Source organism: Callospermophilus lateralis, chromosome 3 (genome assembly GCF_048772815.1).
Source record: "Callospermophilus lateralis isolate mCalLat2 chromosome 3, mCalLat2.hap1, whole genome shotgun sequence".
NCBI classification, from domain to species: Eukaryota; Metazoa; Chordata; class Mammalia; order Rodentia; family Sciuridae; genus Callospermophilus; species Callospermophilus lateralis.
In genome coordinates this window covers 89,053,842-89,077,002 of record NC_135307.1, presented here as the reverse complement: position 1 = coordinate 89,077,002, position 23,161 = coordinate 89,053,842, and the positions used below count along the sequence as shown (strand labels likewise).

General features: G+C 37.1%; 1 protein-coding gene across 4 annotated transcripts in view; it reads left to right on the top strand.

The window, feature by feature from the left end:
• The window catches only part of Znf106 (zinc finger protein 106), a 73,403-nt gene continuing 50,242 nt past the window's right edge, over positions 1 to 23,161 (top strand). For all 4 annotated transcript variants that reach the window (XM_076850626.2, XM_076850625.2, XM_076850624.2 and 1 more), the window contains exon 1: positions 1 to 158. The gene's annotated coding sequence lies outside the window, so the exon portion shown is untranslated. The remainder of the gene's footprint in view (positions 159 to 23,161) is intronic.

Here is a 23,161-nt window from a genome sequence, read left to right as displayed (position 1 = left end):
GCGGCGGCAGCGGCGGCGGCGGAGGGGGAGGCAGTGGCGGAGCCCGGCAGGGAGCGGGTCCGGAGCGGGCCACCGGACCCGAAGCCGAGGGGGGCGTCAGGGAGCTCCCTTGCCGGGCCTTTGGCGGCCTGATGGAGTAAGAGGGGTTGGCTGTGAATGTGAGTATCCAGGGGCCGACCTGCGTTCAGGATTTCGGAGCCGGAGGGTCGTAGTGGTCTGTCTCTTAGGGAGGTGGTGGGGCTGCAAGACGCGCCAGGGTCTCTGCTCCTGCAGGTTGTGGCTCAAGGCAATCTGCCCACCCACTTTCCCGGAGCCTGCGCGGGTTTACGGGCAGGCGGTGATTCTGGCTTCAGGATATGTATTCTCGCGGGGGCGTTCCGACTCTGTTCCCGGCCCCGGAAGGAAACGTGGCTCCAAAACCTTGACCTTTTATGGAGGCCGCGAACCTCTTTTGGTCTCTGGGTAGGGGGCCCTAGACCCTGGTGCTCAAAGATTTGCGGGTCTCAGGCCAGGGGCTCCTGTGGCCTCTTGTGACTGACAGTCTCGCTTCTTTTTCCTCCTTTGGTCATCTCCTTGTGGGATGTGTCTTAATAATAGCAACTAACTATGGAGCACTTACTATGTGTCTGTTTAATATTTAGTACGATCTCGGTGCATAATTATGGAAAGGAAATGCTTTGCACCTCCCTCCTCAATCTGTTTGATTTAGTCATCTCGGAGAATAAGATTAAGCCATTTTGTTGGGTAGTTTACTTCCGTGGCTTCAATCAACTTGGGACTGCCATCATAAATAAGGAAGCTTTACTCTTACCCTCCTACCTTAGTCTTCCAAGTAGAGTAGCTGGAAATAAAAGTTGTGCACCCTCACGACGGGCCACAAATAATTTTTGAGTATTAAGAGCTTAATACTATTCTAAATCCCAGGAAATCTTTTATTATTGTTGTTGTTGTCAATGGATCTTTATTTTACTTATTTATATGTGGTACTGAGAATCGAACCAGTGCCTCACACATGCTAGGCAAGTTCTCTACCACTGAGCCACAACCTCAGCCCAGTCCCTGGGAAATCTTAAAATTTGGTTTAAGCTCTGTTCACAAGTTTGGCTGAGGATGAAACAGTGGAAGATAATATTCAGATTCAACTAGGATTTAATTAGTACTTACTACATATATGCCAAATACACTCAGGTGTGTCACAAAAAAAAGAATGCAATATTGTGATGGCAGGTGGTTTATGCAGCACCTTTTGGATGTGATCGATCCTATACATTTCTGATGGTAATTTGCTTAAACTAGCCTTTTTAGTGTAATTGACATCACTTAATATGATGCTAAAACATCTTACTGTTACACCAAATTAGATATTCTAAGCATTTCTGCTGAGAAAGCAAACTGCTTTACAGTTGTAGTTTCTAGAGTTAAGTGGAGTCTAGAAAATGGTAGGAGCCTTTAATTTAGAGTATGTTTACTGGATGGTTTTTGAAGAGAACTTCAAAATGGCCTGGAAGGAGGGAATGGTTATATAGAAATCTGACCAGGCTAGTCAGAAACAATTGCTTGTATTAAAAGGAAAATATTTTAAAAGGAGGGCTGGGTTTGTATCTCAGTGGTAGAGTGCTTGGCTAGCACTTGTGAGGCACTAGGTTCTATCCTCAGCATGACATAAAAGTAAATAAAAAGGAAAAACTATGGTGATTATTGTACATCTATATTGGAGCCTATGGTAGTCTAAAAGCTACTCTGTAAGAAAAGCAGGTCCTACACAATGGTAAATGACTTGGTTCAGGAACCAGGTATGACTGGGTGAGAAGTATACATATTGGATGTCTTGGAATCACACGTTGGGAAGTTTAGTATTATACCCAATGAATGAGTACCTAGGCAGACAGGTTACACCTGAGTACTCTAACTGCATGCCTAACATGCAGAATTGCTAATTGAAAGTTTTCAGTCCCCTGGGGATGTGGCTCAGTGGCAGAGCACTTGCCTAGCATGGCCTTAGGATCAATCCCCAGAACTAGAAAAAAGGGAAAGGGTAGGGGGAGCAAGTTTATAGTCAGTTGAGTGGTTTTTTTTTTTGTTGTTGTTTGTTTGTTTTTTTGGTTTATTTATTTATTTATTTATTTTATTGTTGGTTGTTCAAAACATTACATAGTTCTTGATATATCCTATTTCACACTTTGATTCAAGTGGGTTATAAACTCCCATTTTTACCCCGTTGTTTGTTTTTACTGAAAGAGACTATCAAATATGAGTTCCAGCTGGGCCTGATGGTGCATGTCTATATAATTCCAACTACTCAGGCAGGAGATTCCAAGTTTGAGGCCAGACTGGGCAATTTATCAAGATCCTGACTCAAAATAAAAAATTTAAAGGGCTGGGAATAAAACTCAGTGGTAGAACGCACTGAGTTCAATCCCCAAAAAGAAAAATGGAAAGAAAAGAAATATGAGTTCCCAGGTATTCATCAAAAGAGGATGGTTAAACAGATTTATGTATTTATGTAAATGAGCCAATTTGTATATGCTAATATTGAAAGATTTCCAATATATAGTGAAAAAGAAAAGATGCCAAAAAGCATGTGCATTTTGCAACCATTGTGGTTTTCTCTCTCTCTCTCTCTCACACACACTCTTACACACACACCATAAATGGGCATGGAATATCTGTGGATGGTAATTAGAATCACAGAGACAGAAAGTAGAAAACTGGTTGCCAGAGGCTGGGGAGAGGGAAATGGGAATTATTGTTAGTGGGTCCCGAGTTTCACTTTCACAATGTCACCCTAAGGGGCTTTGAGGAATTTTCTCCAGGGGGAACTCTTCTCAGACCTTCCAGGCTCTTTTTCCTCCCCTTTGGTACTGAAGCTTGACTCCAGGTTCTATTACTGAGCTATATCCCTATCCCTTTATATTTTGAGATAGGGTCTTGGTAAGTTTTTGAGGCTGGCCTCAAACTTGTGATCCTCCTGCCACAGCCTCCTGACTCTCTGGGATTACAGTTGTATGTATATCCCAACAGTGTGCCGCTTTGCCAACCTCCTTTCAGGCTCTTGACACATCCCTGAAAAGAATTTAAGTATGAATCAGATTTTAGCAAAGAGGAGGAGCTTTATTAGAAAGTGAAAGGTGACAATACCATACTTAGAGGCGAATGCAGGCTATCTCGAGAGTAAGAAACACTTATGAGGTCTGAAACTTTAATGGGAATGTATGTGGGGATGGCATCATCCTAGATCCCATCATTGGTCTGGCATTCTCAGAATCTTTAGGTTGATGTTGTCTTTTACATCTGATCAACAGATGATATTTAGAATATTACCTTGTATTATAGGTTTCTTAAAATACATTTTTCTTTGCTTTAGTCTGAAAGTACATTGTGTAGGCTAGTTGCACTTAAGCTTTAATCAAAAAGAGGCAGGTTTTTTTTTTTTTTTTTTTTTTTTTTTTTTTACAGTTACTCTAATATTTGTAGATTTCTCAGAAATTTGGGAGTGACGGGCCCAAAGAAAAAAACAGATTTTGGGAGTTAGTCCTATCAAACTTATGATCTTCCTTCCTCAGTTTCTGAAGTAGCTGGGATTATAGGCTTGTGCCACGGTGCCTGGCTCCTTATAAACATTATTATTATTATTATTATTATTATTATTATTATTATTTTTGTACCAGGGATTGAACTTAGAGGCACTCTATCCCCAACCCTGTTTTGTATTTTATTTAGAGACAGGGTCTCACTGACTTGCTTACCACTTCACTTTTTGCTAAATCTTTGCTTTGAACTCATGATCCTCCTGTCTCAGCCTCCCGGGCCACTATAAACCGTTTTTATTTGAAAAATTAAAAACAACCAGAAAAGTAGAGAAAGAAATACATTGAACCCATGTAAATCTATCACTCAAATTTTTAATCTGCTAATATTTTGCTGTACTATATTTGCTTTTATTCCTTTTTTTTTTAAAGAGAGGGAGAGAGAGAAAGAGAATTTTTTTAATATTTATTTTTTAGTTTTCTGCAGACACAACATCTTTTTTTGTATGTGGTGCTGAGGATCGAACCCAGGCCACCCGCATGCCAGACGAGCATGCTACCACTTGAGCCACATCCCAGCCCTGCTTTTATTCCTGATATTTGATTTCTAAGTATTTTAATAGATCTCTAATAAAAAAGAACATTTTCCTGCATAACCCAGATATGTAGGAATAATTTTTCTATATTATCCAATATCCATCCAGTCCCCGTTAAATTTTTTCCAAATTGTTCCTCTTTTTAAACCTTGTTTTGAGAGGGTGCTTGCTGTATTGCCCAACCTAGTCTTGATCTCCTGGACTCAAGTGATCCTTCTACCTCAGCCTTTCCAGTAGCTGGGACTACAGGTGCTTGCTCATGTTCCTGTCTAAACCAATTTTTATTCATTTTCCAATAAAGGCTACACTGTTGCACTTGGTTATAATGTGTAGCTTTAAAATTTTAAAATGACTCATTATGTATTCAAAATATAAATGATTATCATTTAAAAAGATGAAAAGCTCACTATAAGAAATTGTTTTTTTAACTGAATCCATGATAACTGTTCCATTTTTTATAAAGGAGGAGTGTGAAGTTTGGGAGATTAAAATTTACTCAGGGTTGTAGACCTATGAAATATTTTTTTTCTAAATCCAAGGTCCATGCTTTTTCTATCATACTTTTGTAAACTATAAACTGGTATATAAATGCAAAGTTATTATTACTTTAGTACTTCTGCTACTTGTATACTTTATTTGTATTTTTTGAATGGGTAATCAATATCTAATAAGATTATAATTTTTGGAGTATCAGTAAATCAGGAGAGATCTAAGTAATATGATATCTGTATAGCCATTCTGAAAGTTCAAAATATATACAAGTCACACATCTTGATTTCTGGAGTTCCAAAAAAATTCCATTTCTAGAATTTTTAGTCTTAGTCTTGTTCTTAGATCTAAGATCTTCTAAGTGTTAAAAAACAAAACAAAACTGATTTTAAAAGGTGGGTGTGGCTTTGTTTTGGTTTTAGTTTTAAAAACAATTCTATATATTGCTCAAGTGTGTGTGCGCGCGTGTGTGTGTGCACGTATGTGCGCATGTATGTACATGTAGTGCTAGCAGTTGAACCCAGAGACATTTTACCACTGAGCTCCATTCCCAGCTTTTTTTTTTTTTTTTTTTTTTTTTTTTTGTGGTATTGAGGATTGAACCCAGTGGCACTAAACCACTGAGCCACATCCCCAGCGCAACCCCTCCTTTAAAAAAATTTTTTTAGTTGTTGATGGACATTTATTTTATTCATTCATTTATATGTGGTGCTGAGAATCTAATCCAGTGCCTCACACAGCGCTCTACCACTGAGCCACAACCCCAGCCCCTTTTAAATTTAGGGTTATGCTAAGTTGCTTAGGTCCTCACTAAATTGCTGAGGCTGGCTTTGAACTCATGATCCTACTGCTTCAGCCTCCCAAGTCGCAGGGATTACAGGTATGCACCACTGTGCCCAACCCATTTCCAATCCTTTTTATTTAATTTAATTTTTGAGACAGAGTCTTGCTAAGTTGCTAAGGCTACCCTTGAATTCACCATCCTCCTGCCTCTGCCTGTAGTTGGGATTACAGGCATGTGCCACCATACCCAGCTACTTAAATCTTTAGAAAGTTCAAAAGAATCTCCAGTGTAAAGTAAACTCATATCCCCAGGCCCTCAGTTCTTTTTCCACAATGACTGTTATGGGTTTCTTGGGAATCCTTTTAGAGATATTCTGCATGTATGTATATTTTAAGGGTAAATTCCAACAGTAAACTATATAAGCATCTTAGCTATATAACTTAAAATAATGCTGTTCAAGGATATATTCCTATTTTTATTGTTTGTTTCTATTCCAAACATCTTTGTTAATTTTTATTTATTTATTCAACAGATATTAACTACCTAGTGTATACCAAACATGTCAGGTAGTAGGAACAAAATGATGAGCAAAAGGTATTCTTTAATTAATATTTAATTAATTAAGTGTAATTAAAGAGAATATCAAATGCAGAAGAAACAGTTGGATAAATGGCATTCCAGTCAGGCATGGTGGTGCACAGCTGAAATCGTAGTGGCTGAGATACCTGAGGCAGGAGAATCTCGAGTTCAAAGCCAGACTCAGCAACTTAGCAAGGCCCTAAGCAACTTAGTGAGTCCCTATCTCTAAATAAAATATAAAAAGAGCTGGGGATGTGGCTCAGTGGTTAAGCACCAATGAGTTCAATCCTTGGTACCCAAAAAAAAAAAAAAAAGGCAGTCCAATAAGAAAAGAATAATATTCCATCTTTAGGATTGATTGTTGTCACCATGTTTGGACCACTTTTAGGTTTCTGACCTTGATTGCTAGGAAACTGGCTTGGCTTCTTAGACTCCTAACTCTTGTCCTTTAATAATTGTTTCTGTCTTCAGTACCTTTTTTATTATTTTTTCAGAAATAATTGCATTTCAAAAAATACACAAAAGTGAAGGGAAGGGACTGGGGCTGTAGCTCAGTTGCAGAGTGCTTGCCTAGCACATATGAGACCCTGGGTTTGATCCTTAGCACCGCGTTAAGGAAAAAATAAATAAATAAAGGCATGCTGTCCCTTACAACTATAAATAAATAAATAAATGCGAAGGGGAGAATATTTAATCACTGGACAGAAGTAATACTGTTCATATTTTGATTATAATCTCTCAAGTTTATGTATGTTTTTATTTTTTATTTATTATTTTTTAAAGAATTTAACCTTTATTTTTTGTTTATTTGTTTTTTATGTGGTGCTAAGGATCAAACCCAGTACCTTACCCATTCTAGGCAACTGCCCTACCACTGAGCTACAACCCCAGCCCTATTTTTAAATTTTTTAATCAAAACTGAAGTCATTGTCTACCTACTGGCTGTAATCAGTTTGTTTCATGACATGTTATTTTTCTGTGTCATTAAATAATTACCAAACTTTTTAAAAAGGATTCTTCTGGCCATCATGGAGCTTATAGTTTACTGGGAGAGGCATTCAGCAAATGATTATACTAATAACTAAATATAGCAAAAGATTTAGTTTAGGACCTGCTTTGTGTAAAATACTTCATATCAATGTACTAATTCCTCAACAGTCATATGAACATTGATAGTAAAGGGAAGCAGACACTGAAAGATTATATTACGTAATTACCATCATACCAGCTAGTGAGTTTTAGGTTTTGAACACAAGCATTCTAAAGATCTTGCTTTTAGTCATTAGCCTAATCTAGTGACTTTCAGTGAGTTTGGGATCATCCCAAGGAAAATGTAGAAATTTTGGGGAGTGTTTTTTTCTTTTCTCTGTCTCTGTCTCTCTTTCTGTCTCTCTCTTTTGTTTTCTCCCAGCACTGGGGATGGAACCCAGGGCCTCACGCCTCACATGTGTTAGACAAGCTCTCTACCTTTTATCTGCATTCCCAGTCATTGAAGGATGTTCTTTTCAAAATAATTGGGAGAGTACACTGATATTTAACGGATTAAATATCTGGGATGTTAGACATCTTACAATGTAAGGGACATTTCTGTATGGTTTAAAAAATTGTTTTCAAAAATTGTGTTACTTCTGTTTAAAAAAAAAAATTTTTTTTTTTTTTTTTGAGCCAGTCACAGCAGCACACACCTGTAATCCCAGCAGCTCGGGAGGCTGAGGCAGGAGGATGTTAAGTTCAAAGCCAGCCTCAATAGCTGAGTGAAACACTGATTCAAAATAAAAAATAAAAATACCATTGAGATTTAACTCAATGGTAAAGCACTCCTGGGTTCAACCCCGAGTAGCCCCCCTCAAAGGTTAATTTTTTTTCTTTGCTTTTTTTTTTTATTAATTTTTATTGTTGGTTGTTCAAAACATTACATAGTTCTTGATATATCATATTTCACACTTTGATTCAAGTGGGATATGAACTCCCATTTTTACCCCGTATACAGGTTGCAGAATCACATTAGTTACACATCCATTGATTTACATATTGCCATACTAGTGTCTGTTGTATTCTGCTGCCTTTCCTATTCTCTACTATCCCCCCTCCCCTCCTCCCCTCTTCTCTCTCTACCCCCTCTACTGTAATTCATTTCTCCCCCTTATATTTTTTTTCCCTTTCCCCTCACTTCCTCTTGTATGTAATTTTGTATACCCCTGAGGGTCTCCTTCCATTTACATGCAATTTCCCTTCTCTCTCCCTTTCCCTCCCACCTCTCATCCCTGTTTAATGTTAATCTTCTTCTCATGCTCTTCGTCCCTACTCTGTTCTTAGTTACTCTCCTTATATCAAAGAAGACATTTGGCATTTGTTTTTAAGGGATTGGCTAGCTTCACTTAGCATAATCTTCTCTAATGCCATCCATTTCCCTCCAAATTCTATGATTTTGTCATTTTTTAATGCAGAGTAATACTCCATTGTGTATAAATGCCACATTTTTTTTTAATCCATTCGTCTATTGAAGGGCATCTAGGTTGGTTCCACAGTCTTGCTATTGTAAATTGTGCTGCTATGAACATGGATGTAGCAGTGTCCCTGTAGTATGCTCTTTTTAGGTCTTTAGGGAATAGACCGAGAAGGGGAATAGCTGGGTCAAATGGTGGTTCCATTCCCAGCTTTCCAAGCAATCTCCATACTGCTTTCCAAATTGGCCGCACCAATTTGCAGTCCCACCAGCAATGTACAAGTGAACCCTTTTCCCCACATCCTCACCAGCACTTGTTGTTGTTTGACTTCCTAATGGCTGCCAATCTTATTGGAGTGAGATGGTATCTTAGGGTGGTTTTGATTTGCATTTCTCTGACTGCTAGAGATGGTGAGCAGTTTTTCATGTACTTGTTGATTGATTGTATGTCCTCCTCTGAGAAATGTCTGTTCAGGTCCTTGGCCCATTTGTTGATTGGGTTATTTGTTATCTTATTGTCTAATTTTTTTAGTTCTTTGTATATTCTGGATATTAGGGCTCTGTCTGAAGTGTGAGGAGTAAAGATTTGTTCCCAGGATGTAGGCTCCCTATTTACCTCTCTTATTGTTTCTTTTGCTAAGAAAAAAGCTTTTTAGTTTGAGTAAGTCCCATTTGTTGATTCTAGTTATTAACTCTTGTGCTATGGGTGTCCTATTGAGGAATTTGGAGCCCGACCCCACAGTATGTAGATCGTAGCCAACTTTTTCTTCTATCAGACGCCGTGTCTCTGATTTGATATCAAGTTCCTTGATCCACTTTGAGTTAACTTTTGTGCATGGCGAGAGAAAGGGATTCAGTTTCATTTTGTTGCACCAGTTTTCCCAGCACCATTTGTTGAAGATGCTATCCTTCCTCCATTGCATGCTTTTAGCCCCTTTATCAAATATAAGATAGTTGTAGTTTTGTGGATTGGTTTCTGTGTCCTCTATTCTGTACCATTGGTCCACCCGCCTGTTTTGGTACCAGTACTATGCTGTTTTTGTTACTATTGCTCTGTAGTATAGTTTGAAGTCTGGTATCGCTATACTGCCTGATTCACACTTCCTGCTTAGCATTGTTTTTGCTATTCTGGGTCTTTTATTTTTCCATATGAATTTCATGATTGCTTTCTCTATTTCTACAAGAAATGCCGTTGGGATTTTGATTGGCATTGCATTAAACCTATAGAGAACTTTTGTTAATATCGCCATTTTGATGATGTTAGTTCTACCTATCCATGAACAGGGTATATTTTTCCATCTTTTAAGATCTTCTTCTATTTCTCTCTTTAGGGTTCTGTAGTTTTCATTGTATAAGTCTTTCACCTCTTTTGTTAGGTTGATTCCCAAGTATTTTATTTTTTTTGAGGATATTGTGAATGGAGTGGTTGTCCTCATTTCCATTACTGATATACAGGAATGCCTTTGATTTATGCGTGTTGATTTTATATCCTGCCACTTTGCTGAATTCATTTATTAGCTCTAATAGTTTCTTTGTAGACCCTTTTGGGTCTGCTAGGTATAGAATCATGTCATCTGCAAATAGTGATAATGTGAGTTCTTCTTTTCCTATTTTTATGCCTTTAATTTCTTTCGTCTGTCTAATTGCTCTGGCCAGTGATTCAAGAACTTTGTTGAACAGAAGTGGTGAGAGAGGTCATCCCTGTCTTGTTCCAGATTTTAGAGGGAATACCTTCAGTTTTTCTCCATTCAGAATGATGCTAGCCTGAGGCTTAGCGTAGATTGCTTTTACAATATTGAGGTATGTTCCTGTTATCCCTAGTTTTTCTAGAGTTTTGAACATAAGGGGATGCTGTACTTTGTCGAATGCTTTTTCTGCATCTATCGAGATGATCATATGGTTCTTATTTTTAAGCCTATTGATGTGGTGAATAACATTTATTGACTTCCATATATTGAACCTGCCTTGCATTTCAGGGATAAATCCTACCTGATCATGGTGCACAATTTTTTTGATATGTTTTTGTATCCGATTTGCCAGAATTTTATAGAGGATTTTTGCATCTAGGTTCATTAGAGATATTGGTCTGTAGTTTTCTTTCTTTGAAGTGTCTTTGTCTGGTTTAGGAATCAGGGTGATGTTGGCCTTGTAGAATGAATTTGGAAGTTCTCCCTCTTTTTCTATTTCCTGAAATAGCTTGAAAAGTATTGGTATTAGTTCCTCTTTAAAGGTTTTGTAAAACTCTGCTGTATACCCATCCGGTCCTGGGCTTTTCTTAGTTGGTAGTCTTTTGATGGTTTCTTCTATTTCCTCAATTGATATTGGTCTGTTTAGGTTGTCAATATCCTCCTGACTCAATCTGGGCAGATCATATGACTTAAGAAATTTATCGATGCCTTCACTATCTTCTATTTTATTGGAGTATAAGGATTCAAAATAATTTCTGATAATCTTCTGTATTTCTGAAGTGTCTGTTGTGATATTGCCTTTTTCATCCCATATGCTAGTAATTTGAGTTCTCTCTCTTCTTCTCTTCGTTAGCATGGCTAAGGGTCTGTCGATTTTATTTATTTTTTCAGATAACCAACTTTTAGTTTTGTCAATTTTTTCAATTGTTTCTTTTGTTTCGATTTCATTAATTTCAGCTCTGATTTTAATTATTTCTTGCCTTCTACTTCTTTTGCTGTTGTTTTGCTCTTCTTTTTCTAGGATTTTGAGATGAAGTATGAGATCATTTATTTGTTGGTTTTTTTCTTTTTTTAAGGAATGAACTCCAAGCAATGAATTTTCCTCTTAGAACTGCTTTCATTGTGTCCCATAGATTCCGATATGTTGTGTCTGTGTTTTCATTTATCTCTAAGAATTTTTTAATTTCCTCCTTGGTGTCTTCTATAACCCATTGATCATTCAGTAACCTATTGTTCATTCTCCAAGTGATGCATGATTTTTCCTTACTTCTTTTATTGTTGATTTCAGTTTCATTCCATTATGATCAGATAAGATGCATGGTATTATCTCTACTCCTTTATAATGTCTAAGAGTTGCCCTGTGACATAATATATGATCTATTTTTGAGAAGGATCCATGTGCTGCTGAGAAAAAAGTGTAACTGCTTGATGTTGGGTGGTATATTCTATATATGTCAATTAAGTCTAGGTTATTAATTATGTTATTGAGTTCTATAGTTTCCTTATTCAACTTTTGTTTGGAAGATCTGTCCAGTGGTGAGAGAGGTGTGTTGAAGTCTCCCATGATTATTGTATGGTGGTCTATTAGACTCTTGAACTTGAGAAGAGTTTGTTTGATGAACATAGCTGCACCATTGTTTGGGGCATATCTATTTATGATTGTTATGTCTTGTTGGTGTATGGTTCCCTTGAGCAGTATGTAGTGTCCCTCTTTATCCCTTTTGATTAACTTTGGCTTGAAATCTATTTTATTTGATATGAGTATGAACACTCCTGCTTGTTTCCGAAGTCCATATGAGTGATATGATTTTTCCCAACCTTTCACCTTCAGTCTATGTATGTCTTTTCCTATCAAATGCGTCTCCTGAAGGCAGCATATTGTTGGGTCTTGTTTTGTGATCCATTCTACTAGCCTGTGTCTCTTAATTGGTGAGTTTAAGCCATTAACATTTAGGGTTATTATTGAGATATGGGTTGTTTTTCCAGCCATATTTGTTTATTTATGTTACTAAACATGGTTTGTTTTCCTCTTTGATAATTCCCCCCCCCCTTTACTGTACTACCTCCCGCTGTTGGTTTTCATTGATATTTTCCATTTCCTCTTCCTGTAATATTTTGCCGAGGATGTTTTGAAGAGATGGTTTTCTAGCTGCAAATTCTTTTAACTTTTGTTTATCGTGGAAGATTTTAATTTCATCTTCCATCCTGAAGCTTAATTTCGCTGGATACACAATTCTTGGTTGGAACCCATTTTCTTTCAGTGTTTGAAATGTTATTTCAGGATCTTCTAGCTTTCAGAGTCTGTGTTGAAAGATCAGCTGTTATCCTAATTGGTTTACCCCTAAATGTAATCTGCTTCCTTTCTCTTGTAGCTTTTAAAATTCTCTCCTTATTCTGTATGTTGGGCATCTTCATTATAATGTGTCTAGGTGTGGATCTCTTATGATTTTGCACATTCGGCGTCCTGTAGGCTTCTAGGATTTGGGATTCTGTCTCATTCTTCAAGTCTGGGAAGTTTTCTCGTATTATTTCATTGAATAGATTGCTCATTCCTTTGGTTTGGACCTCTATACCTTCCTGTATCCCAGTGACTCTTAAGTTTGGTCTCTTTATGTTATCTCATATTTCTTGGATGTTCTGCTCATGGTTTCTTAACAGTCTTGCTGAGCTGTCTATGTTCTTTTCAAGTTGAAATACTTTGTCTTCATTGTCTGATGTTCTATCTTCTAAGTGTTCTACTCTGCTGGTAGTATTCTCAATTGAGTTTTTAAGTTGGTTTATTGCTTCCTGCATTTCTAGGATTTCTGTTTGTTTTTTATAACCTCTATCTCCCTGTATAATTGATCTTTTGCTTCTTGGATTTGTTTATGTAATTCATTGTCGAAGTGGTCTTTCATTGTCTGATTTTTCTGTCTAATGTCTTCCTTGAGACTCCAGATCATCTGAAGCATGTATATCCTGAATTCTTTATCTGACATTCCATCTGCTGCAGATATTACCTCTTCTAAAGTTGAGTTGAGGGCTGGGGATGTGGCTCAAGCGGTAGCGCACTCGCCTGGCATGCGTGCGGCCCGGGTTTGTTCCTCAGCACCACATACAGACAAAGATGTTGTGTCCGCCAAATTCTCTCTCCATCTCTCTCCTCTCTCTCACTCTTTCTTTAAAAGAAAAAATAAATAAATAAATAAAGTTGAGTTGACCTGCATTGCTTGTGGTCCTTTCTTTCCTTGTCTTTTCATACTGTTCGCGTTTCTTTCTGCTTGGTGAAACTGTTGTGTTATTGATTTTTCCCCCTATATATTTATATTGCTCTTGTATAGTTGCAAAGTCTCCCTTGCAGGCTCTGGCGGTGGCTCTGCCCCTCCTCCAATTGGGGCAATGTGCCTACCACACCGGCAGGCCGCTGGGCCTGTTCTTTCGGTGGTCGCAGGTCCGCCTACCTTGCAGGCGCGGGCAGTGGCTCTGACCCTCTGCAGGCCGCTGGGCCTGTTCTGCCGGTGGGTCGCAGGTCCGCCTACCTTGCAGGCGTGGGCAGCGGCTCTGCCCCTCCGCGGGGCCGCTAGGCCTGTTCTGTCTGTCGGTTGCAGGTCTGTCTACCTAGCAGGCGCTGGTGGCGGCTCTGCCCCTCCCCCAACCGAGGCGATGGCGGGCCACTGGGCCTGTTCTGCTGGTGGGTCTCAGTTCCGCCTGCCTTGCAGGCGCGGGTGGCGGCTCTCCCAAAGGTTAATTTTTAAATTGGCAAAATTATGTATATTTATTGTGTATAAAAATGATGCTTTGAAATATATATATGTGGGGCTGGGGTTGTGGCTCAGAGGTAGTGCTTGCCTAGCACATGTGAGGCCCTGGGTTCTATCTTCAGCACCACATAAAAATAAATAAATAAAGGTATGTGTTCAACTACAACTAAAAAGTATTAAAGAAAAAGAAAGAAATATATGTATGTGCCAGGCTGGTGGTACACACCTGTAATCCCAACAGCTCAGGAGACAGAGGCAGGAGGATCATGAGTTCAAAGCCAGCCTCAGCAAAAGTAAGTCCCTAAGCAACTCAGAGACACTGTCTCTAAATAAAATACAAAATAGGGCTGGGGATATGGCTCAATGGTTGTGTTGCGTTCAATCCCCAGTACACAAAAGAAAAAGAAAAAAAAAAGAAATATATGTGTTATGGAATTAGCTCCAGCTAAATCAGCATTTACATTGTCTTTTTTTGTGTGTGTGTGGTAAAAATACTTAACTCTTGTATTACTTTCTAATGTCCTAGAGATTATTCACATAGATGAAGAATCTTTTTATAATTTTCTAAACCTAGAACCAAGTTTGTTTTCCTTATAAGCAGCATTTTTGCATGAAGCATAGTTACATAAATCAAGGAATTGTTTCTCTTTAGTTCAGAAAGATAATCAAGAGATGGTCACTAAAATCAATCCCTTGGTGGAGTGGCTTATGCCTGTAATTTCAGTGACTCATGACGCTGAGGCAGGAGGATTGCAGATTTCAGGCCAGTCTTGGCAATTTAGCAAGACCATATCTCAAAGACAAGAGAGAGCTGGAGATATAGCTCAGAGGTGAAGTGCCCCTAGATTCCATCCCCAGTAACCACCCTTCCCAGATTTGGTCTAGAGTGCTGAATGTAGTGGCACATATCCATAATCCCAGCAATTCAGGAAGCTAAAGCAGGAGAATTGCAAATTTGAGGCCAGCCTCAGTGATTTAGCAAGGCCCTGCAATTTAGTGAGACTTTGTTTCAAAATAAAATAGGGTTGGGGATGTAGCTCAGTGGTAAAGAGACCCTGGTCTCTTTACCACTGAGCTACATCCCCAGTACCAAAAAACAAAGCAAAAAAAGATCTGGTCTTTAGTATTTTGAAAAAATCGTATCACTGATAACAATGGCATTCATGATTTATTTTTATTTTAATTTTTTTTTAGTTATTGATCTTTATATGTTTTACTTATTTGTATGTGATGCTGAGAATCGAACCCAGTGCCTCACACATGCCAGGCAGGTGTGCTACCATTGAGCCACAGCCCCTCATGTTATATATTTTTTTAATATTTTAAAGTTGTTGATGGACCTTTATTTTATTTATTTGTATATGGTGCTGAGAATCGAACCCAGTGCCTCATGCATGCCAGGCAAGTGCGCTACCACTGAGCCACAACCCCAGCCCCTCATGATGTATTTTTATCAGCACTATAACATACCTGTTATTTCAGTCTGTTTTTGTAGTTGTCATGTTCATAGTTTTATTTCTTAAAAAACTGTCATGCTAGAGCATTTATATACTGAAATGTTTGTTTATTATTTTATGATAAATTATGTTTTTGGTTTTTGTTTGTGGTACCAGGGATTGAAACCAGGGGTGCTTAACCACTGAGCACATCCCAATCCCTTTTTTATATTTTATTTAGTGACATATCTCACTAAGTTGCTTAAGGACCTCACCAAGTTGCTGAGTCTGCTTTGAACTTGCGATCCTCCTGTCTCAGACACCCAAGCTGCTGGGATTACAGGCATGCACCGTCACACCCAGCAATATGATTCTTTCTTTAATTTTTCCCACAAAGACTTGAGCTACCCTCCCCTGTACTCCAGGCAAAATGGTATTTTTAGTACTGATCTACCATGTTCCTCCCTGAGACATTAGGGCTTCTTTATATACTTGCTCCTCTTCCTGGAATGCTGTTAGCCATTTTGATCCAGTTAACCACTCTTCTTTCATATATCTCAGTCCAAATGTCAGTTTCCTGGGGAAGTACTCCCTAATTTCCCAGACTAGGTCAGAGTTCCTCGCTGTGCAATGCTATCCTAAAATCCTGTCCCTTTTTTATAGCACTGTGACTATTTCTGAGGTAGGAAGGAGAGTAGCAATTCTCAACCACACAAAACTTAGCACCTTCCTTTTTTCCCTAAAACATTTTGGAAATTTTCATTCATATATATATATAAGATGATTATTTAACAATCCTTAGTATACCCATTAGCTAGCTTCCCCAATTGTTACCACACATTTTTTTTCTTTTTAAGGAGAGAGTGAAATAATTTTTTTAATATTTATTTTTTAGTTTTCGGCAGACACAACATCTTTGTTTCATGTGGTGCTGAGGATCGAACCCAGGCCTCACGCTTGCCAGGCAAGCGCACTACTGCTTGAGCCACATCCCCAGCCCACAATTTTTTTTCTTTGAAGATACTGATGCCAAAGAAGACAGAAAAAGTATAAACCAAAAATAGAGGAAGTAAAAAATAGTAAAATGGTAGATCTAATCCAAAAATATTATTAATAATTCTCTTAATTTAACAGAACATCCTGATTTAATGCATAGTGACAGATTGGCTAAAAGTAATGCATGGGAAATTATATGCCATGTAAACAGTTAAGCCGAAGAGAATAGCACATAAAAATTTGTGGGTAACTCAGCCAGGAGGAGCCAGAGGAGACATAATAATTAAATGTACTATGATATTCTGAATGACAACTGGAAAAGAAAAAAAAAAGATTAGGTAAAAAATGAAGGCATCCAGGTGCTGGAGTTGTGGCTCAGTGGTACAGTGCTTGCCTAGCATGTGTGAGGCACTGGGTTCGATTCTGAGCACCACATATCAACGAATAAGTGAATAAAGATCCATCAATAACTAATAAAAAAAATTTTAAAAATGAAGGCATCTGGATAAAATATGGCCTTAAGTTAATATATTAATATTGCTTTATTAAAAATGACATGTGTATCAGCAATATATGTAAGATGTTGATACAGGGAACTGGGTGTGAGGTATATATAATATACTACTGCCTTTGCAACTTGTCTATAACTCTGAAACTATTCTAAACCTAAAATGTTAATTAAAAACCACCCAAGAAAGATTGTAGGATACAAGTTAAGTAGTACTTAATAGGGAAGTTTATAGCTTTAATTACAGTTTTTAGAGGAAAAAAAAAAACGATCTAAAGACAATGACCTAAAGTTCAACATTGAGAAGCTAATAAATGAACAAAATAAATCCAAAGTGGTTAGAAAGATGTAATAAAGCCAAAAGAAGAAATCAGTAGACAAAATCATAAACTTGAGGGTTTTTTTTTTTTTAAGATCAACAGTATTATTATTACTAGTAGTAGTAGCAGTAGTAGTAGTAGCAGTATTTGGTACTGGTGATTGAACCCAGGGGCATTCTGAGCCACATCCCCAGCCCTTTTTGTATTTTATTTAGAGGAAGGGTCTCACTGAGTTACTTAGGGCCTTGCTAAGTTACTCAGGGCCTTGAACTTGCTATCCTCCTGCCTCAGCCTCAGGAGCTGCTGGGATTACAGGCATATGCCACCATCCCCGGCCAAGAGCAATAGTATTGATAAACCCATAAAATAAAATAAAATAAATAGAACATATGACTAGTATTAGGAGTAAAAGGATTTTTTCATATCGATTCTGTAAGGCACATTAAGGCCTTACAGAATAACTTTGTGTCAGATTTGACTTTTTTTTAAAAAAAATGTTGTCATATTAAAACTATCACAAATTCAAACAAAGTCTGGATAAATTTATATTTATTAAAAGATAAGGTGTTTTAGTCAGCTTTTTGCTGCTGTGACTAAAGGATCTGACCAGAACAGTTGTAGAGGAGGAAAAGTTTATTTGAGGACTCAAGGTTTCAGAGGTCTCAGTCCATAGAAGTCTGGCTCCATTCCTCAGGGCTGATCATCATGGGGCAGAGTGTGTCAGAGGGAAGCAGCTCACATCATGGTGATCCAGAAGCAGAGAGAGAGACTCCACTTTCCAGGTTCAAATATATACACCAAAGTCATGTCCTAATTCCCACCTTCTTCAGCCACACCCTAACACTTCAATTATCATTCAGTTAATCCCTATGAAGGGATTAATTCACTGATTGGGTTAAGACTCTTATAACCCAATCATTTCTCCTTTGAGCCTTCTTGCATTGTCTCACACATGAACTTTTGGGTTGGGGGACACCTCATATCCAAACCATAACAAAGTATTTTTTTTTTTAAGTTGTACACATTGATGGGATTTATTGTTATATATTTGTACATGTACACAATATAGCAATATAATTTGACCAATATCGCTCTCCAGGTGTTAATGGTTTTTAAAACCTCAATAGCTGGATGTGAGGGCACATCTGTAGTCCCAGCTACTTAGGAAGCCAAAGTAGAAGGATCTATTGAGCCCAGAGTTCAAGGCCAGCCTGGGTAACATAAGCAACATTCCATCTCAGAAACAACAAACAAAGCCATGAAAAAAATTCAGGGTCACAGTAGTTTTGCTATTGAATTTTATCAAGTATTGAAAGAAGAAATGCATCAACTTAATATAAATTTGAGAAAATAGATAAGGAAGGAACATCTCTGCTCATTTCATAATGTCAGCACAAACCTAATAACTAAAAGCCTATAATGATACAAAATAAAAAGGTAATAAAAAATCTGCATACTTTATGAACACAAGCACAAAAAAATATGTAAAATGTTAACATATCCAACAAAATATACAAGAGCTAAACATATCATGATTAAGTGATTAAGAATATATGGATAAGTATAAAATGTAAATTATATAATCTAGGTAGTGGATATAAGGATGTTCATTATAAAATTCAATAATTCTATGGTTGGAATTTTCCAAAATACCTTATAAGGAGAAAAAATTGAGGGAATGTTATGATCAGAATTCATTTTAAAGAGACTACTTCTGTTGTAGTATAAGGAAGTTAGAAAATATGATTGTGTAAGGGTATTTTGACAGAAGGTTTATCTCCAGCCCCCTTGACAGAAAGTTTATCGATAAGACCACTTACAATAATAGAGTTATTCTTTTTAGGATGGTGATATGAAAGCAGATTTGAGCCCTGGGAAAATTTATAAACTGCTGGACTGCTGAACTTTTGAACGAATTTTGTCTGATTTTTTTTTTGTGTGTGTGTGTGTGTATGTGCGCAGATGCACTTACAATGCTGGAGATCAAACCTAGAGTTTTGTGCATACTGTTCAAGTGTAAGTGTTCTATACCTGATTTGCACCCAAAGCCCATGAGCATATTTTTTATTGCATGCCTGCTGGTGTGTTAGGATCTATCACTGCCACAAGTACAGTATACACATAAGCTTTTAGTAAATGTTAAACTCAGTATTTATAAAGGTATTTTGGAGATTTCCAAATTTGCAAATCCCAAAATTTGCAAATACCACTATAGCAGCATATATTTTCCTTTCTAAAATTCAATAAAATACATGATGAGCTTTTTAGAGACTTAATGATTTTTTTTTTAGTTGAGATGGATGCAATATATTTATTTTCAGTGCCTCATATGTGAGAGAGGCAAGCGCTTTACCACTGAGCTATATAGCCCCAGCCCCAAACTTAATGATTTTTTTAAAAAATACAGAACAGAAGCATTTAGAAATCTACATTTATGTCAATTTATTTTATTTTTTTTTAAAGAGAGAGAGAGAATTTTTTAATATTTATTTTTTAGTTTTCGGTGGACACAACATCTTTGTTTGTATGTGGTGCTGAGGATCGAACCTGGGCCGCACGCATGCCAGGCGAGCGCGCTACCGCTTGAGCCACATCCCCAGCCCTACATTTATGTCAATTTAACTTATACCAATACAATGATATAGTCAACCATGAACTTAAAAGATTTTTATAAAAATAGAAATAATGAAAACACCAGCTATTTTGGTTATACATGTACAAAATGGATGAGATTATTAAATATACTTTTAGCAATGAGAGGAGAACAACAGAGCTTTTTGAGAATATTTGTAGTCATCTAGGCTTATTCATTAGCTTGCAGTGATTATGGAATTGTGAATTATGGTGTAGACTTCTGGGAGTGCTTGGGGAAATCATCATATATATATATATATATATATATATATTTATATATATAAATAATTCTGTTAAAGATAGAAATTGTAAACTTTCAGCTATTAAATAAATGCAATAAGCTATCCATTTATACTTTTTAAAAAGAATATATAGATGCTATCTTGTAGTTTATGGGTTATTCTGTTTTCTGATGATAACTTGTACTAGCATTTTTATTCCATTGTTAGGGTCAGTTTTATCCTACCTTCTTTCTTTTTTCCCTGAGGGGCATAATGTTTGCCAAGTTCCAGAATTAAGTAAGAAAATAGAACCTGACGTTAGTTCTAATTCTGAGTTAAAGAATCAGACTCTTGATTTTGCCTTGATAATTTCCTTGTTTGATGGTGGCATTACAAACAGCATTATTTGCTGGAAGCTGAACTTCTACCTACTTTTTAAATTTTTTTAAAATATTTTATTTTTCAGTTGTAGTTGGACACAATACCTTTATTTTATTTATTTATTTTTATGTGGTGCTGAGGACCAAACCCAGGGTCTCGCACATGCTAACCGAGCGCTCACCACTGAGCCACAATCCTAGCCCCTGAACTTCTACCTATTAATGCCTTTTCCTGAGTCACAACATTAACTTCCTGTCCTGTTTTACTCCTTTGCTTACTGATAAAAGAGTGGTCAATACATACACTCCTGCTAAGTGTTAGGGAGAATTGTAAAATGCCTGTTAAGTTTTTGTTCAATCAAAGATTGATACAGGAAAACAACAATCACTTTCCTTTGGAAGGGGTGTCAGCAGGCTTAGAACTAGCAAATAGGATAGCTACCAAGAGTAAGAATTGAAATTCTGGTTTTTAGTTCATGTGCCCCAAACTACTTCTGACCCCTTAATTTTCAGCTTTCTACATTTTTAGTGAGACCCACTCAGTAAAGTGAGTATCTCCCATAAATGTCAGTCATATCTTTGTTCCATAATCTTTAGACAATACAGGGATGGTGGCAAAAAGTTTCCCTGATGCCCTGTTTTGCTCACCAGAAATCCATTAGTTTTCTGACAGAGTTAAATGGAGGTATAGAAAGTTGCCTGTAGACTTTTGAAAATGATATTCAGTGTACTACTCCTCATCCTGCCACCCTCCCCACAAAGAAACCAAAACAATAAACTTTTTTTCTTTTTTTAGTGTTTTACTGTCATGTAGATTCCAAGTTGAGTATAATTGTCAAAATTTAAATTTCTTAAGCACTACTGGGTTTAATGTATGAATGTTATACAGATATAAAAAGTTATATCCGTTCCTCATAGTAGCTTAGCAAGATCAAACAAACCTACCATCCAATAGCCTGTTTTTAACTTATTTCTCAGGTTGTTTTAACAATAAAACCAAATGATGATGGTTTTTTTTTTTTTTTTCTTCACACAAAGCAGTTTTATTTTCCAACCTCAAAGAGATGCTGCAGAGGAGTGGGTAGGAGGGACACTGCAAGGAATGCTGGGAGTGGGAAAATGGATTCCTCAGGCAGGAATTGCATCTGTGGCTTTTTTTTTTTTTAAATTAATTTTTATTGTTGGTTTTTCAAAACATTACATAGTTATTGATATATCATATTTCACACTTTGATTCAAGTGGGATATGAACTCCCATTTTTACCCTGTATACAGATTGCAGAATCACATCAGTTGCACATCCATTGATTTACATATTGCCATACTGGTGTCTGTTGTATTCTGCTGCCTTTCCTATCCTCTACTATCCCCCCTCCCCCCCTCTCCTCTTGTCTTCTCTCTCTACCCCCTCTACTGTAATTCATGATGATGTTTTGAATGAAGTTCTTCTACACCAAAAGGTGTTTTTTTGAGCCCTGAGTTATATAATAAATATTAGAAGGTATTGATGTTTGAAGTAGACTACAGTTTTATTAAATAATGGCTACTTGAAAGACTATCTTCCTGGTCAACGTAAATCATAACCTGTCCCCACACATGCCCCCAGTACTAGAGATTGAACTCAGGGTTCTTTACCACTGAGCCATGTTTCTACCCCCTTTTAAAATTTTGAGACGGGGTCTCATAAGTATGGGAGTTTGAAAGAAAAGAATCTGATATGATATACAATTTTGCCTAGGTGAATGGTAATGGTACTAATAATAGTAATTAGAACATGGAGAAACAGTGATTATAAGGTTTTTAGGGTATTGGATCTGAGAAATGTCATATATTTCTCATTTGGAGAAATAAAAGATTTCATGAGGTAAATTTAATTGATATGGGCAAGAGATGTAAGGTGGTTAAAGTGAGGATGGCAGTAGTTGGATTGCTTATATACTTAGTTGACTTGCATTATGGAACCTCTCAATCACCTTGGTTGAGATCACCGGGCAGGATGATTGCTTCTTTGGCTTCTAATCTTTGTTAAAGCCTTTAAAGAGTAATGGTTCATATCTAGAAGGTTGTGAGCTAATATAATTATTTCAGAAAACTTAATGGAATTATGTTTAACCTAGTTTAAGGATATACAAATTGAAGTTCCTGTCAGATCAACCCAATATATATACTATATTTTCCTTATTAATCAAATTGCTAGCATACTTTTCACTTTCTGAGAAAGTAAAAATGAATATAAGAAATTGATCTACAGAGTATTTTTATTATATAGCTTTTATTTATTTATTTGGTGCTACAGATTGAACCCAGGTCCTCACACATGCTAAGCATACACTTTACCATCAAGCTACATTCCCAGCCCATATATATAGCTTTGTTTTTGTTTTATTTTTTTTTCTAGTTGTATATGGACTCAATGCTTTTGTTGTTTTTTAATTTTTGAATTTTTTTTAATATTTATTTTTTAGTTGTAGTTGGACACAATACCTTTATTTCACTTATTTATTTTTATGTGGTGATGAGGATTGAACCCAGAGTGTCGCATGTGCGAGGCGAGCGCTCTACCGCTGAGTCACAACCCTAGCCCCATTTATTTGTTTTTATGTGGTGCTAGGATTGAACCCAGTGTCTCACACTTGTGAGCCAAGTGCTCTACCACTGAGCCACAACTCCAGCCCCCAGCCCATATAGATTTATTTCTTCATTTATTAGAGGTTGACATCGTCGGCTTTTTAAAATAGCAGTAGGTTTTCTTTTTTTTTTCAATTGGGAGAAGGGTACTGGGGATTGAACCCAGGAGGGCTTTACCACTGGACTACA